General features: G+C 41.8%; 1 protein-coding gene across 1 annotated transcript in view; it reads right to left on the bottom strand.

The window, feature by feature from the left end:
- The window catches only part of LOC124555105 (AP-3 complex subunit mu-1), a 163734-nt gene that overhangs the window by 122556 nt on the left and 27557 nt on the right, over positions 1-13621 (bottom strand). The window lies entirely within an intron of this gene.

Genomic DNA, 13621 nt, shown 5'->3' with positions numbered 1-13621 from the left:
TTCTTCATATTACAATGGTTATCTTACAATCTTCCCTACTTTGAACCAGACAAAATGAAACAAGGTAACAGTGGGTATTCTTCTAAAATGTACTCCTAAAAACTACATTAAGGAAGGAAGGAATATTAAAGTTTAATGTCCCATTGACAATGGGGTCATCAGACATGGAGTACAAGCTCATGTTGTTCAAGAAAAAGGAAGGATATTGGTTGTGCCCTTTCGCTGGAAATACCTCGACATTTACCTGGATTGATTTAGGGAAATTACGGAAAACCTCAATCAGGATGATCAGACACATGTTCGACCTGTTGTCCTCCTGAATGGGAGTCCAATGTGCTAACCGCTGCACCACCTCACTCAGGAAAACCTAGATTAATTAATAGACTAAGGGATAATATAAGAAAAATGTGCCTGGCTGATCACTTACATAAGCTGTGATCATTCATAAGGTTGGTTTGAACATAGTAGTGCTTTACTAGGCAGGTGCTTTTGGATGTGGTTTGCCTTTGCCTGTCTCTGTCCCTGAACCGACATACCCAGCCAGTTATAGACGAACCTACACTCCTATGTGGACTCCGAACCACAGTCCAACTTAGCATTTCTCATATTAACAAACATTTCAGAGGTGAAAGAAGTGATAAGTGACACACGAAAACCCTTTGACTGACTGGGGATTGAACCCAAGACCTTTGGTACGTAGTCTGGCACATTACCAAATAGCAACCCTGGTAAGTCACAGAAAACTCCTCCCTTATAATGTTGCAAGCAGACTGAACATTGAACAAAATCTATTCATTCACAGCAAATTAATCTCTGCGTCCCTTAAAATAATAAAGAGGGGTGATTGTAAACTAACCTCTGGGCTCTTATCTGAATATAAATAATCAGGTAAAATGTGTCACTTTGAGTAATATACAGCAGTTCCTCTTGCTAGATGCAGTATCTAAATGTCAAAGGACAGTGCTCAATTTGTAAATGAATTAGAACCATTTAATATTGCTGGAGTGGCTGGATGAAGAGGAGGACCATCTCAGTCAAGCTATCAGCTTAGTCACCCCCTATGTAACGCCCACCACTTGTGGCACTTTACCTCAACAGTGAGATGGCAGCAACTAAAGAGGATGTGATGCAGTGCAGGCCCCACTGGCTGTGAACAACTGAATTGATTTTTCTAAATTCTTATGCACTGTAGTACCTGCATTGAACATCAAGATGGTCTGAAGGGAGCTGGAGTTTCTAAGTTGTGTTCCATTTCACAGTCTTTTACATTGACTTTGATAATCATATGACACCATACTATACTTTCATGTGTAGAAGAGTGGGAGTTTTCTTACTTTTTCAAAAATCAACACACACAGACTATATGGTATTTCATTATTACTGCTGTTCACCATTTCACACACTTTATCAACAGATGCTCATTTCTCAAGTTGAACAAAACTGATACTTAGAGGAGTAAGAAGCATTCATAGAAATCCCAGCTGGATCTACATATGTACTCAGCAAACCACTGTAAAGTGCCACAATATTCCCTTTAGTGTGTGTGTGTGTGTGTGTGTGTGTGTGTGTGTGTGTGTGTGTGTGTGTATATTTAGATTTGAAACTGAATACTGCTGTGCCTGAAATTAAATATTCTTCTTGGACCACATCGAATTATGACATTTTAACCGTCACTGGTTCAATTGTGTCTGTGCTCGAACCTGAGAATGTTTCAAGCAATTTCAACTTTCTACAAAGTAAGACAACACACTTCTTTTCTCAAATGCTTAAATTGTATCCCAAAGGTACAATACTTCAACAGTTAGTAATAGGAAACATTGCTTGTCTCTTCAGTTTGATATCAGACATCCGACTACAAACAGTTTTGGCAGATAGCTATGAGTTTTGCGTTCTGATGCAATGTCATTTTTAGCATTGTCATGGTACATGCATTTTCTTGGTGGTGCAATGTGCTAAAGATGTTACACAAACTGTTTGCAGGTATTGCAACATGTGGTAATACTCCAGTCGAAGTCCCACCTTGAACATCTGTCCATCTGTGTAAGTGTCACATATGTTTTATGTAACACACACACACACACACACACACACACACACACACACACACACACACACAGTTTTCTTTCCTTAATTAATAAACTATTATTTTGATCATCGTTCATTGGCTACATAGACGTAGAGTTACACATTAGTCTGCTGAAGTGATATGTTACACCACATATTCCCCAGCTTTGGCTAAAAATGTCACAATGAATATATAACTTAAGTAAATGAATATGTGGTAGTACCTAGGTTTAAACTCTTAGCCATTTTAATTACGGTGCAGTCTTTACACCTTTCATATTTTGTGTAGCACTGCATTAATTATCTTTCAACCCAGAATTCAGAAAATTATTTGTTTCTTTTCTGAAGTTGACATTCGATTACTTGAGCATTGCTACATCTCAAGCAATCCTATGAAAGCAGGTTTAAGTATACTAACACGAGAAGGGTTTACATGAAGGAACTATTGAATGTGGATTGAGGGAGGATAGAATTGTGCCCCTGGTGGGGCAGTAAGAAAGGAAAGGTAAGCCTAGGAATGCCAGAGCCTGAGAAAGAAAGAAGACAGACCCCGAAGGCTAACCCCAAAGACAGACACCCTCCCCAACCTCGTTCAGGATCCTTCCCTGACAGGCAGACCTATGCGCTGCAGACTGCTAACCCACCACAACCCACCAGGTGTTGCTCACTACTCCGCGTAAGTCTTAGTCCATCATGCGCCCGGGCTGGCCCGGCAATCCCATCCAGCCCAACCCATAGCTCCTGAGATGCAGTGTGGCCAATGCCACAAAAGTCACTCCGTGAGCTACGTCAGCACCGCTCATCTCATCCAATTCTTGCAGGCTCATAAAATTTAAAGTAATCTACCCAAGTGTATATGATAAACTAAAGCTGCAAGAGCTAGTTTGCTACAGCATAAGCAGTCACGTGTACTTTTATATTTCCATACAAAAGATTTCATAAAATATAATAAAAAAAAACTACATCCATTAGGAACATAACTACCACAAAATATCTTATTTGGGTAACAGGATCAAGAAGCATGAAGCAGGAAGGTTTTGTTTCTTGTAAGCTTTCTGAGAGAATTGTTCATCCTGTACTTACATTAAATAAAAATATGCAATTTTATAATAAACAATTTTGGTGAGAAACATACCAAATAATTGTATATAAGTAGACTGTCCTTCAAATTTTGAGCAGTTATTGTACTCTCTGAAATGGCAAGTACAGCATGACTTAAATCTTTTCTGCCAAGGCAATAAATTTACATTTATATCTATGTGGCTATTCTTCAATACACACTTAAGTGTTCGGTAGAGGGTTCACAGAACCACTTTCACACTAAAAGGAGTGTTAAATAAGAAACACAACACTAATATTTGAAAGCAGGTTGGTTTTATTTAGGGGCCTGCACAGCACCACTCTACTGGTCAATGCCATAGTCAACGTCTTGCTGCATCAGTAACAGCCCAATCATTAATGTACTGCTCCCTGTGGATTGCATCCTTCATTAGGCCACAGGTGGAAGTCGGAAGGTGCGAGATCCAGGTTGCTGGGTGGATGACAAAGAACAGTCCATTGGAAGTTCAGTGAGCTCCTCTCAGGTGCACAAACTTGTAAAGCCCTGCGTTCTCATGGAGAAGGAGAAGTTCGTTTGCACTTTAGTGGTGATGAACACGCTGCAGTTGCCTCTATAATTTCCTGAGTTTAGCACATTGTTCATTGCACCATGAGGGAGGACAGAAAACAGAATGGTCCCTTCAGAGTCCCAGAAGACTGTCGCCATGACTTTAGCAGTTGAGGGTGTGGTTTTGAACTTTTTCTTCAGAGGAGAGTTGGTGTGGTGCCACTCCACGGATTGCCATTTTGTTTTCAGTTCAAAGAGAAAGATGAACCCATGTTTCATTCCCTGTGATGATGATCTACAAAAAAATTTTACACAATCAGCCTCTTAAAGTGCAAGCAATTCTGCACAGATGTTCATTCATTGCTCTTTACGGCCTTCTGTCATGCGGTGAGGAACCCAGGGGGCACACACCTTTGAGTACCACAACTAGTGAATAAGTGTGTCAGCACTACCAACAGAGGCGTCTAGTTGTGCAGCGAGGTGTTTTATTGTGATCCACTTATCACCTGGGATGATTGTGTCCACACGTTCCAACACTGCAGGAGTCACAGCTGGGTGCAGTTGCCTGGGACGTGGGAGATCGGACAAGTTTGCGCAACCTTTCTATGATGATGACAGACGCCTCGCCCAATGACTAACGGTGCTTTTGTTTACTGCTAGGTCTCCGTACACATTCTGCAAGTGCCCAAGAATATCAGCAATGCTTAGGTTCTCCGCCACAAGAAACTCAGTGACAGCTCTCTTCTTGGACTGCACCTCTGTTTCAGACATCATTCTGAAGGCTATGTATAGTGGCACCACCTATTTGAACTTCATGAAACTATAGGTACTGAAGTGGAAATATGCCATGATGTCCCACCACAAAGTCCACAGCTTTTCACCTGAAACTGGCTGAGGAAAAAATGTGTTGCATTACTTATTGAATGCTTCTAATATTTCTTGATAGGTCCATTCTTGAATAGCACGTGTTAAAAATCAATACCTTAATAATTCTGTGCAACCTCTAACAAGTTACCCCTTCCTTTAACTTTCTCAATGTCTTCCATATATACAATTAGATAAGTATCCCCCACCACGCAGCAATACTCCAGGACATGATGAGGAAGTACAGTAGATTCATTACATCATGTAAGCATTCTACCAATAAAATAGTCATCAGTTTGCCTTCCCCATCAGTTTCATTTTTTATGTTACTTCCAATCTGAAGTGTTTGTAATTGTGTAGCTTTCTGCAAATCTATAATTAAGGAATCAGCTTTACACCCCCTGTCAATAGCATAGTTATTTTGTGTGAATGAAGAGCCAGTTGTGTTTCACATTTGCTGACTTCGTGTTGGTTATGTGTCAACAGATCATTTTCTATGAGATATCTCGTAATGTTGGTACACAGCATACATTCCAAATACCTGATAAAAATCTATGTCAATAATATGGGTCTATAATTCAGCAGATTACTTCTATTTCCTTTCTTAGTTATTGGTACAAACTGTGCAACTTTCCAGTCTTCAGATATGCATTATTTGTCAAGCAAGCAGTTGTATATGACTGCTAAAAATTGAGTTATTTCGTCAGGATACTCCGATAAGAACCTAACTGTTATAAAGTCTGGACCACAAGATTTGCTTTTCTTAAGTGACCCAAGTTGCTTCACTACACCAAAGTATCTACTTCCAAATTACTCGTGGTGGCAGCTGGCCGCGATTCAAATTCCATAATACTTGCAACAACATCTATTGCAAAGAAATTTTGGAAAACTGTGTTTAGTAACCCACTTTAGTTAAACTGTTGTTGGTAACAGTATCACTGACATCAAACAATGAAGGCACTGAGTATGACTCACTTCTGGTATACTTTACATATGAACAGAACCTCTTTGGATTTTCAGCCAGATTTTGTTTTGTTGTGGAAACTACTGAAAGCATTTCACACTGAAACCTGCACTAAGTTTCGAGCAGCTCAAAAATGTTGCAATTTTGGAGATTTTATGTCCCTTTTAAATCAGGCATGCTTTTTTCACTGTGTCTGCAACAGTGTACTGATCTGTTTTATGTACCGTTTGGGACTTCTTCAGTCCCTTATTAATTTGCTTGGTATACGAAGTTCCATTGCTGCCAACACTACTTCTTTGAATGGAATGGTATTCAGTCTCGCTATAACCACCTTTTGGCCACTAATTTCCGCATTCTTCAAGACACTGTTTGCTAAGGATTGTTTGTAGCTATGAAGTGTTATTGCAACTGTTTACACTTCATGTGGACTCCTGAGCTAATTTCTCAAAGTAGACTAACAGCAGCAATGAATAAAATCTTATATGCCAGTCCATAAAGGTTGGGATATTTATACACAATAATTTCCAGCAGTAAAGCAACATATTTGGTTCTTCACCATCCTGTTTGTTTGCTGTTAGGTACTGTTTCTTTTCGTCTTCAAATACATACTGAAATTCCTCAGTGTGTCACACTCAGAAGCCCTTCTTCAAACTTGATCTTCTTGGATGACAGTCTTATTCTCTTATGTAGTTTCATTTCATGTATCTGGAAAAAGAACCAGTAACTTCAACTACAATAAATCACTTTCAAATGACTCTTAGAATGAGTACAATACCACAAAGAGGGAGGGTTAGCTATTCCCATCTCTTTACCTTAAAGCATTTAGCTAAATCAGGATAAGAGCTAGTTTGACTAACCAGCAATGCAGATGAATTAACCAGTTATGCCTTGAGCTTGATCTTCAATTGAGTTAAGGGGAGATGGAAGGCAAACGGGCTGAAAGAATCGATTTTTAGATTTTTCCATACTTGAGGTGCCCACTATTTCCTGTGTAAAACAGTTTTTGTTTCATATAAATACGACAATTTTTTCGTGAGCTATGATGGTTTTACACAATGTGCAATCTGGCATTTAAATGCCATCTTCTTTTTTTGCACTGTGCAGAGATAATGCACAGGTTTCCTTTATTCCTTGTAAGTTATTTCCTGCTTCTACTGTTTACCCTGAATCTACTGTCAATACTCATCATTCTGATCATGTTTGTTATTGTTTCTGAGTGCTATTTGTTGTACTTTGTGAAGTTGGTTGTGAGTGACATGTCAGAGTATGCCATTCCATATTCCGAATCCTTCGAATTGACAGTGCAATACTGATCAAAGGTCTGATTCCAGAGTACTGATCTCAATTTGGCAAGCCTGGTAGGGAGTTCATTCACTGGGATCCCAACACAGCCTGGGATCCAGACAAACACTGATTAGCATCCACATTGTCCTAGGGAAAAAAAGGGAATCGTGGATAGTCAGGACCAATGGATGACAAGGGTAACTCTGGTCAAAAGCTTGTAAAGTATTCAAAGAACTGCTACAGATCAGGAAAGGCTCACCAGTGCAGGAATGCATATGTCAAAGAGCATCAGAGATGGCTACCAACTCCACAGTGAAAGCAATGCAGCCATCGGGTAGGGAGTGGAGTTCATTACATCCCACTAGAATGTGAGCAAAGCCAGCGTGACTGGCTGCCATCAGTATAGACTACTTCTGAACCCTGAAACACACTGAAAATTGAGCAGAATTGCACCACGGAGTTGTACGTGATTGGGCCTGGAGAAGAGGTGGTAGACAGGAAAGCTGAGTTCAGAAAAAAAGGGACCAGATGCAGATGGCAAATGTAACCCCAGATCTGGGCCACCACTGCAGGAGGTGAGTCTTCATATCTGGAAAGAGGAGACAGTAGTTCGGGTGCTCTGGGGAGCAGCGAATGTATAACATACAAGTGGTTGATTGTTATTAGCACAGAACCTTAAATCCCAATGGTGGAACTCTTGCCTTTACTAGGAGGCTGAGCATGGGGCTAATCGAAAAGGCACTAGTTGCCAGTCATACCCCAAAATGGTGTATCAGGTCCAGCATCTGTAATGTTGAGACTCCTGTAATCTAGAAGGGATTGGACAAATGTTGTGTAGAGCTGTATCACAGTAGAGAAGCTCGCACCCCAGTTGGTGGTGCTAAGGCATGGAAGAGCTACAGTTGATAAAGACGGGTAAGTCATGTCAACTGAGCATCAAGGACCAGTCCAAAAAAATATGAAAGTCCACTACATTCTTGGACTGACCATGAAGGTACAGATATGAGCGGGGATGGAGAGTATGGCAATGACAGAAATGAATAAAGTAGGTGTTGGCAGCCAAAAAATGGAAGCCATAAGTGAGAGCCCTAGACTGCACCCAGCATACTGCTCCCTGCAGTCTGCATTCAGCAATGTCCATTGCGGAGGAACAGAAATAAATGCAAAAATAATCAGCATGCAAAGTGGGGGGATATCATAGATCCAGCAGCCAACATCAGACCACTGACTGCCACTAAAATGAGAGGGGGACACAACAAAACCCTGCAGAATCCCATTCCCCTGCAGATGGGAGGTGCTACAGGAGGCACCAACATGTACCTGAAAAATGATACATGAAAGAAAGTTCCACATAAAAATCAGGCATGGGCTATGGAGGCCCCACTCATGTAATGTGGCAAGAAAGTGGTTGCGCCTTGTGGTATCATAAGATCTATGCAGATTGAAGAGGACTGCAAAAAGCTGTTGCTGGTGGGCAAAGGCCATTCGGGTAGCAGGCACTAAATTCTCTGCAGTAGAGCGGCCTCAGCAAAAACCACCCTGCACTGAAGCCATAAAGTCCCAGGATTCAAGGATCCAATACAGCCTTAAACACACCATAGATTCACGTAACTTGCAGAGGACATTGGGTAAATTGATCGGATGATAGCTGTACATCTGAAGAGGCAGTTTACCTGATTTCAAAACTGGAAAGAAGGCACTTTCTCGACACTGGGAAAGAAATTCCCCTTCACTCCACAGACATTTAAAAATGACAAGATATGACACTGGCTAGCCACCAACAAGTGTTGAAGCATTTCATTGTGCACCTGGTCCGGTCCAGGAGCTGTGTCAAGGCAGAGTGCAAGGCCCATGGCGAATTCCTACTCACTAAAAAGGGTATTACATGGCTCCACGCAGTGGAGAGCGGAGAATAAAGGGAGTCATTCCAGACTCTGTTTGAGAAGATGGAACAGGTTGGGTAGTGGACTGACGCTGAGGCCAAAAATACACCTGAGCTTTCCCCATACCTGCAAAGATGGAGTATGTCACCATACGGCAGCGACATATCACTTCCAACAAATCTGCTTCTGTCATTTAAGAAGATAATGGGCCTGGGCTTGAAGTCACTTAAAGGCCAAGAGGCAGTCGAGAGATGGATGCCATTTGTAGTGCTGAAAGACATGATGACAGGCTTTAATGGCTCTGAGCACTATGGGACTTAACCAGGCTTTAACAACCGTAGCAATTTCTGAGGTCCACTAAGGGGCAGTCTTCTGTTTGGGAGAAGCCAAGAAAGAAGGAACTGCTGAAACAGCTGCTGAAAGGATGGTGTCAGTCAAAACTCATATGCACTCGTCAATGCCACTGTGTGGTGAAACAGTTGGGATGACAGCTGAGGAAACAGCATCTCAATTGACATTCGAAAAGGCCCACCTGGGAGGGCATCCAGGCAAGTGATGATGGAGAAAAGACGAAAAGTTTTGAAAATGATTGCTATCATACAAATCGTTATGAACCTCCCACTGCATGTACGGAAGTAATCCAGGGCGACTGACTGGCTGACTGACTGAGGGTTGTTATGGCACCAAACGGAGAGGTCCTAATCTAAATCTACATCAATACTCTGCAAATCACATTTGAGTGCCTGGCAGAGGGTTCATCAAACCACCTTCACAATCCTCTATTATTCCAACTTCGTATAGCGTGAGGAAAGAACGAACACTTATATCTTTCTGTACAAGCTCTGATTTCTCTTATTTTATCATGGTGATCATTTTTCCTTATGCAGGTCGACATCAACAAAATATTTTTGCATTTGGAGGAGAAAGTTGGTGATTGGAATTTTGAGAGAAGATTCCTCTGCAATGAAAAATGCCTTTGTTTTAATGAAGGCCATCCCAAATCCTGTATCATTTTGGTGACACACTCTCCCCTATTTTGAGATAATACAAAATGTACTGCCCTTCTTTGAACTTTTACGATGGACTCCATCAATCCTATCTGGTAAGGATCCCACACCGTACAGCGGTATTCTAAAAGTGGACGGACAAGTGTAGTGTAGACAGTCTCCTTAGTGATCTGTTACATTTCCTAAGTGTTCTGCCAATAAAACGTAGTATTTGTTTAGCCTTTCCAACAACATTTTCTATGTGTTCCTTCCAATTTAAGTCGTTTGTAATTGTAATACCTAGGTATTTAGTTGAATTTACAGCCTTCAGATTTGACTGATTTATCGTGTAACCGAAGTTTAATGGATTCCTTTTAGCACTCATGAGGATGATCTCACACTTTTTATTATTTAGGGCCAACTGCCAATTTTCACACCATACATATATATTTTCTAAATTGTTTTGTGCTTTGTTTTGATCTTCTGATGACTTTACTAGTTGACAAATGACAGTGTCACCTACAAACAACCTAACATGGCTGCTCAGATTGTCTTGCAAATCGTTGATATAGATAAGGAACAGCAAAGGACCTATAACACTACCTTGGGGAATGCCTGATATAACTTCTGTTTTGCTCAATGACTTTCCGTCAGTTACTATGAACTGTGACCCCTCTGACAGGAGATCACAAATCCAGTCACATAACTGAGACAATATTCCATAGGCATGTAATTTCACTACAAGCCGCTTGTGTGGTACAGTGTCAAAAGCCTTCTGAAAATCCAGACATACGGAATCAATTTGAAATACCTTGTCGATAGCACTTAACACTTTATGCGCGTAAAGAGCTAGTTGTGTTTCACAAGAACAATGTTTTTTAAATACATGTTGACTATGTGCCAATAGACCATTTTCTTCGAGGTAATTCACAATGTTCGAATGCAATATATGTTCTAAAATCCTGCTGCATATTGACATTAATGATATGAGCCAGTAATTTAGTGGATTACTCTTACTACCTTTCTTGAATATTGGTGTGACCTTTGCAAACTTCCAGTCTTCAGGTAAAGATCTTTTGTCGAGCGAAGAGTTGTATAGGATTGTTAAATATGGAGCTATTGCATCAGCACACTCTGAAAAGAACCGAAGTGTTACACAGTCTGGACCAAAAGATGCTTTTATTAAGTGATTTAAGTTGCTTCAATACTCTGAGGATATCTACTTCTATGTTACTCATGTTGGCGGCTGTTCTTGATTCGACTTCTGGAATATTTACTTCATCTTCATTTGTGAAAGGTTTTCTGAAGGCTGTGTTTAGTAACTCTGCTTTGGCAGCACTATCTTTGGTAGTATCTCTATTACTATCACACAAAGAAGGCACTGATTGTGTTGCCACTAGCATACTTCACATACAATCAGAATCTCTTTGGATTTTCTGCCAGTTTTGATACAAAGTTTCGCTGTGGAAACTATTTTAAGCATCTCGCATTGAAGTGCGTGGGAGCTGAACCAGATGTAAAAATCATCAACATACAATGCCAGCGTAACCAGAGGCCCAAAGAGGTTATAAGCCCATTGAAGTGCATGGGAGCTGAACCAGATGTAAAAATCATCAACATACAATGCCAGCGTAACCAGAGGCCCAAAGAGGTTATAAGCCCATTGATGGAGATGAGGAAGAGTGTGACCCTGAACACAGAACCCCGTGGAATACCATCCTCCTGGATTCGAGGGGTGTTGACTGAAGTGCCAACTCTAAGCTGGAAGAGCCGGTGGGATAAAAATTCGCAGATAAAAATCAGAAGGGGGTCACAAAATCCCCAGTCATGGAGGATACCTAACATATGATGGCACAAAGCTGTGTCATATGCCTTATGTAGGTCAAAGAAGACCGCGATACGGTTTCGGCGTTTAGAAAAACCCTGTCAGACTGTTGTTTCCAACTTGAGTACATGATCAGTTGTAGACCGCTCTTCCCAGAAGCCACACTGATACGGAGACAAAAGGTCCCAAGATTCGAGTACCCAACATAACTGAAAGCTAACAATCCTCTCTAGCAGTTTAAAAAGTAAGTTGGTCTGGCTGATAGGTCAGTAGCTGTTGAGAGACATTGGGTTCTTCCCAGGCTTAAGTACAGGGATAACTATGCTGTCTCGCCATTGCAAGACGAAGACACCCATGAGACAAATGCAGTTGAATTGTCCTGAGTAGATGATGTCTCTAGGTAATGTCCAAGCGGTGATCATCTGGTTTTGGATGGAATCCAGGCCTTGGGCTGGGTCATATGAAGAAGTAAGAGCCTGCAAGAATTCCCCTTCAATGAAATGTTCATTTTAGGCTTCAGCTTGGCGGGGGATGAAACAGAAGGGGTTCCTTCACCTCATCGTTCCTGCTGGAGAAGAGCAGCAGAATACGAGGTGCATTCAAGTTCTAAGGCCTCCGATTTTTTTTCTCCAGACTGGAAAGAGATAGAAACATGCGCATTGTTTTAAAATGAGGCTGCGTTCATTGTCAATACGTCCCAGATATGGCAGCACCGTCCGGCAGATGGAATTTTACCGCCAGCGGCGAGAATGAGAACTGTTTTAAATACTTAAAATGGCGACATTTTCCTTACTTGAACAGCGTGCAATCATTCGTTTTCTGAATTTGCGTGATGTGAAACCAATTGAAATTCATCGACAGTTGAAGGAGACATGTGGCGATGGAGTTATGGATGTGTCGAAACTGCGTTCGTGGGTGCGACAGTTTAATGAAGGCAGAACATTGTGTGACAACAAACCGAAACAACCTCGGGCTCGCACAAGCCGGTCTGACGACATGATCGAGAAAGTGGAGAGAATTGTTTTGGGGGATCGCCTCCAGAGTTGGCATTTCTGTGGGTTCTGTGCACACAATCCTGCATGACGACCTGAAAATGCGAAAAGTGTCATCCAGGTGGGTGCCACGAATGCTGATGGATGACCACATGGCTGCCCGTGTGGAATGTTGCCAAGCAATGTTGAAGCGCAACGACAGCATGAATGGGACATTCTTTTCGTCGGTTGTGACAATGGATGAGACGTGGATGCCATTTTTCAATCCAGAAATAAAGCGCCAGTCAGCTCAATGGAAGCGCACAGATTCACAGCCACCAAAAAAATTTCGGGTAACTGCCAGTGCTGAAAAAATGATGGTGTCCATGTTCTGGGACAGCGAGGGCGTAATCCTTATCCATTGCGTTCTAAAGGGCACTACGGTAACAGGTGCATCCTACGAAAATGTTTTGAAGAACAAATTCCTTCCTGCACTGCAACAAAAAAGTCCGGGAAGGGCTGCGCGTGTGCTGTTTCACCAAGACAACGCACCCGCACATCGAGCTAACGTTACGCAACAGTTTCTTCGTGATAACAACTTTGAAGTGATTCCTCATGCTCCCTACTCACCTGACCTGGCTCCTAGTGACTTTTGGCTTTTTCCAACAATGAAAGACACTCTCCGTGGCCGCACATTCACCAGCCGTGCTGCTATTGCCTCAGCGATTTTCCAGTGGTCAAAACAGACTCCTAAAGAAGCCTTCACCGCTGCCAGGGAATCATGGCGTCAGCGTTGTAAAAAATGTGTATGTCTGCAGGGCGATTACGTCGAGAAGTAACGCCAGTTTCATCGATTTCGGGTGAGTAGTTAATTAGAAAAAAATCGGAGGCCTTAGAACTTGAATGCACCTCGTAGGAAGAGGATGCTGATGCTGTCGCAAAGTGTGTCGCACGGTGTCCTGCAAGGACTGAAGGATCAGTCCACAGAGCACCCTTTAGGATAAGACGCTGAACACTTGAGTGTTGCTGGCAGCCCAGAATCCTACGGAGCTTAGAACAAATCTGGAATGAAGAGGCATACACCCCAGGGAGGAAACATAGCACTCCCAGCATTCCTTTTTACTCTGCTTACTAAGGTAGTGTGCCTTAGCACAGAGACGCTTAGAAGTGATAA

This window comes from Schistocerca americana, chromosome X (assembly GCF_021461395.2).
Source record: "Schistocerca americana isolate TAMUIC-IGC-003095 chromosome X, iqSchAmer2.1, whole genome shotgun sequence".
Classification (NCBI taxonomy): Eukaryota; Metazoa; Arthropoda; class Insecta; order Orthoptera; family Acrididae; genus Schistocerca; species Schistocerca americana.
Note: the sequence above shows the minus strand (reverse complement) of the source record. Positions and strands in the feature narration are given on the sequence as shown.